The 4,860-nt window shown below is 50.6% G+C and overlaps 1 protein-coding gene across 3 annotated transcripts in view; it reads left to right on the forward strand.

The window, feature by feature from the left end:
• Positions 1 to 4,347: 4,347 nt before the first annotated feature.
• CKB (creatine kinase B) overlaps positions 4,348 to 4,860 on the forward strand; it is an 8,164-nt gene continuing 7,651 nt past the window's right edge. The window contains exon 1 of one of the 3 annotated variants that reach the window (XM_026079563.1): positions 4,348 to 4,410. The gene's annotated coding sequence lies outside the window, so the exon portion shown is untranslated. The remainder of the gene's footprint in view (positions 4,411 to 4,860) is intronic. The other 2 variants (XM_026079564.1, XM_026079566.1) reach the window with 2 other exon arrangements.

Here is a 4,860-nt window from a genome sequence, read left to right on the forward strand (position 1 = left end):
CCCCGGTCGCAGCCTGCTGACGCTCCCGCCCCGCCGCCGCCTCCGCCCCCGCCGCCGACACCGCTGCCTGGAGCCGGGGGGCTGCCGCGGCCCGGGGTGTCCCGGCCCCGCAGCGAGGCACCGGGGCGGACCGACCCCCCCCCCCCCCCGAGTGGGACTTCGGGCGTGCCTGCGGGCGGCGGGGCGGCTCGGCAGCCCTTCCCGGCAGCGGCGACCCCCTCCCGCCTCAGAGCCTTGGGAAAGCGGCCCCGCCGCGACGGGCAGGGGCGACGGGAGCCCCGCGGGGGCTCGTGTTTGTCACCCCCAAAGCAGCCCGCGGGGAGCCTGCAAAGTCCCTTCCCCGGTGAGTGGCTTTGCCGCCGGCGGAGCCCCGTTTCCCCCCTCCAGCCCCCACGCAGGCGCCTTCCAGAAGGTTCCGCGCTCAGGCCTGAGGGGAGCCACCCTGGAGAGGGGCGCCGAGGCCGGCCGGCCTCTTCGTGCCAGCTTTCTTAAGCCTGCGGAAAAACCCGGCAGGCGCATGTGGGCTCAGGAGGAGCAGAATCGTTATCCCAACCCCAAATAAGGTGGTATTAACACCTCCTTATGCCTCGTGCTGGGGACTGAGGTGATGTGGGGAGCCGCGGGTGCCCCGGCGGCGTGGGGGACGCCGGCGGCCGGCAAGGAGGAGAGCGTCGCCACCGGGCAAGGGGGGGTGCGGGCACGGCAGACAGCGGGTGAATCACCTTGGGCCTACGGGTAGCGTTCTCACCGCCATCAGATAAGTCTCTGTACGGTTACTGAATTCACTTAATGATTTATAATGGGGGAAGAGTTATTCTTTCAGGTGTCAAAACCACAGTAATTGTGTCCTTACCCAACAGCTGCCTAGGTGGCAACTGGTGAGGTTTGCGTGAACGCGGTTCCACATGGAGGCAAGGGACGTCTGGCCCTTGACCTCCAGCGAGAGCAGGAACCTGCGTGTCTTTTGTTACTCTCTTGACCAGCTATACCTGCCCCTATCATAACTGCAGCAGTCTTTGTTATTTAGTTATGAAACTCTCCTTCATCTATCTAATCTAAACATAATGTATGCAGTTTCAGGGTTTCTTAAACGGCAAACTCCTACTCAGCTGTTTTTCTGACTGGCAATCATGGCTCCGCTCTGCCTTTATGTTTGCACCTACCATGTTTTTTTCTGTGTTATTTTTTTGTGTCATTGCTTGTATTTGTCTTCGCTTATATTCTTGTGCCCTTTCTCTCCCATGATGAACTGCTGTTCAAATCACTGAGGACCTGACTGCATACAAGATCAAGACTCCCAACAACTCTTAATTTCTGCAGGCACTCAGCTCTGTGGAAATTACCGGTAATTTTCAACAGGCTGCCCAACCAGTGTGAAAAAATACACCAAGGATAATAATTAGGCAGATATACTTAAGCGATTAATTTAAATGGAAAAAAAAGTTCCATTTGGGAAGTTGAGCGTCAGATGCAGCTATAACCAAATCCTTTCATCTATCAATGCATAAGTATTACATTTCATTTTCAAGGGCTGTTTAGTGACAGTTTATAACCAATTTTTGCCAGTTAGGCACTGGAAGCAATTCAGTTTATATACAGTGAACCACTTTCTCTTGCCATTTCCTAATTTGGGATATTCTTTTGGATTCTCAAGAAAATGTTTGTCCCCTAGTTCTTCAGGTTCACTGCACGTTCACCTGAGTAATTTCAGAAGATGCATTCACTAGCTAACACCCATCTTCTCTTGCAGTTGTACGCTGCACAACATTTATAATTAAGCCTCTTAGGAAGTTAGCTGCACGGCATATGATTAACATCCCTTAATTCTTCATTGTTAAAGCTCAGTACAGAGATCTCTGGAGTAGTCACCCCACTTTTCCACCTTGAGCTGCAAACCTGCAATGTAGTGGATAAGTCAGTATGCACTAAGACATAGTCCTGGAGTAGAAGGCACTTATTGGTGCCTTTATCATAGTCTAACAGGCAATACAGGCTTATCCGAACAAAGTATTCGCTCGGCAGATGAGCTAGATAAAATGGTTGATCAGAATCTGTTGACACACAGCACAGCATCTATAATTAAGTCACTAGGGAAGCTGGGATGGGACACTGTAACAAAGGCAGGATCCAATTTACACACGGCTTTCAGCAAATCTTAAAATGTTGTCTGAATAAAACCCAGTCAGGTAATAGCCACTTCTGCCGTACTGCATATTAGAAATTTGTCAAATAATGGTGAGAAAAAGGGGATAGAGGACGCAGTGTTTATTAAACATGTAAATTGGATATATTTTGATTATGTTCACGCCATGACCCTCTTTTCATGTGCCTTTCTTTTTCAGACAGCAGTCTTGTGAGAAAGAGATGTGCATGTGTACATCAGAAGTGCCATAATGAATGGCACATTGAGAGCACTACCAGCTTATAATAACTACAGTGACTGGTGTTCCTTGTTCTGGAAGACTGGGAGGAAAAGAGCATATCCAATAAATAGAAATGGATCCCTGGAAATTTGATTCTTGAGGTGAGCTTGACTCCATGAATCTACAGAACAGTTATAGTAAAGAACAGTTGATGGCTTCTCTGTGTGTGGTGATAGATTTTGGAATAAGACAGAAGGAGCCTTCAGTACCTTCTCTGGTAAGCCAAGCATGCTGTTTGCAAAGAAATACACCACAAAACTGTACTCGTAAGAGTACCTTCTTAGTATTATTTATATTCTTCTAAATTAAGAATAATAACTGACAAGCGGGTCTGATTTTACACTTACATTCATTTCATACTTGCATAGCAATGGCATTATTTGCAACTTGCGCTATATTGAAGTATGAGCATTATGTGAATATACATGACTGCTAAAAGGTTGGGGAAGATTTTGTGAGGTTAAAAAGGCAGAGGAGACACTGAGAGGATTTGTTCTCTGATCCAGGAGATAAGAGATCAGACTTGCACAAATGCCAAGCCCTTGACTTCTAGAGGTCTGTATATTCAGCATCTCTATATATCAGACCTGGTATAACCTGGAAATTTGGATGGCAGCCAAACACAATGCATTTTTATTTGAAGCAGGCTATATTTTTATTTTGTAATGATTTCCTATATTTTTCTTTACCCTAAACAGTTCTGTAAACTGCTTACACTTGTCTTCTGAATAAGGGTACTGGTTGTGGTGCTGAAAGAATTGTGGTGGGGAAATAATTTCTATTGATGTCTCTGGGCACTCACAACTCATGTTGAACAAAACAGCTCTGTGACTTAGATCTGAATTCATATGGATAAATGTACTACCTAACTGGACAGGAGGATAAACATGTATTCTGCTGTGACAGATACACTTAAGAGAAAGATTATGAAGAGGTATAAAGGTGAAAGTAAGGTCAAGAGAGTCATTCTTTTTATCTATTTATTTACTTATTCTTGCAAACCGTGGAATTCTCAGGTTCTCTAACTTTGGAGCAAATCCTTCTCATTCCTGCAAATACACCAATGGAAGCTCACAGCACTATTTTCATGAATTTAAGGTGAATTTTAAATGGATCAAACCCCAGCCTTTCTGCTTCTGTCTTCGACAGGAAATAAGCCACTCTCCAATGCAACTTAATTTTTTTTTTGCACATTACAGAGTAGGAGGCTTGCTGTGCTTTACACAATAAACATACTTTCTTTCAAATTAAACTGTAAAACGAACCCCCTGCTTTTGAGGCGCTGGAGGCTAAGCACAGAACTAAGCAGTAGATCCTTCAAATTAAACTGTAAAGTGAACCCACTACTTTCAGGTGCCGGAGGCTGAGCCATAGATTTACAACCACCACCAATAGCCTTTATCAGGTGAACGCAGAGGCAGTTAAATCACTCGCATGACTCAGGTCATGCTGGCCGACACTACGAAGCCGTTATTGTTACGACAGCGGGTTATCACACTCATTATTGAGTCCTCGATCAAGGCCGAGCGCCCGAAAGGCAAGAAGCACCGCGTGCTGGTGTCAGTTTGTCTACCGGCACTGTGGTCTGTGGAAAACTGATGCTGATGCAACGCAGTGATGGGTTTTTCTCCACGTCTCCATGCGCGGTGAATCCGCAGGGCAGCCCGCACCCCTCGGCAGCGGCGGGCGGGCCCCGCCGGCCCCCGGCGCCCACCCACCCAACACCTCCGGCCTCCACCGGGCCAAGCAAAATGGCGGCAAAGCGCGGCCTGGCCCGGCCCGCGCCGGGGCACTCGCCCCGCCCCCCCGCGCGCCTCGCCCAATGGAATGAATGGGCTATAAATAGCGGCCAATGGGGCGGCGGGTCCCGCTCTATATAAAAGAGGCGCGGCGCTAGCGCTGGGCTCCACTTCGGCTAGGGCGGCGGTGGCAGCGGTGGGGTACGGGAGCAGGCGCGCAGGTCCTTGTCTTGGCTGCGGAGCCCTCGGTAAGTCCTGGGGGAGCCGCGCCGTCCTGTCCTCCAGCCTTTTTTTTTTTTTTCCCAATTATATGATTTTTTCTTTTTTTTTTCTCCGCGCCGCTCGGGTGGGAGCCGGCCCGCCCGCGAAGGCGTGGCGGGGGGAGGCTGCGGGCGAGGCGCGGGGGGCAAGCGCGGGGCCGCGGCGCCGGCACGTAACCAGGGAAGAGGCAGAGGCTCCGCGGGGGCTGCCCCGGCGCCTCCCGCTCTAAATCCAGCTTAACCCGGTATTTAGCAGGGTAGTTACATACGCTCACCCCAGCCCGGTCCCCCCCGCCCAGGGAGGCGTCTGTTGCATAAGGGCTTGCTGGAGGCTTCACCCCAACCCCGAGCAGGGAGAAGCCGCCCCGGGGGCGGGCAGGGCGCGGCGGCGGCGGCCGGGCATCGCGGGGCATCGCGCCGCGCACCTGCCGCCCGGCC

Source organism: Apteryx rowi, unplaced genomic scaffold (genome assembly GCF_003343035.1).
Source record: "Apteryx rowi isolate R43461 unplaced genomic scaffold, aptRow1 scaffold_5, whole genome shotgun sequence".
Classification (NCBI taxonomy): Eukaryota; Metazoa; Chordata; class Aves; order Apterygiformes; family Apterygidae; genus Apteryx; species Apteryx rowi.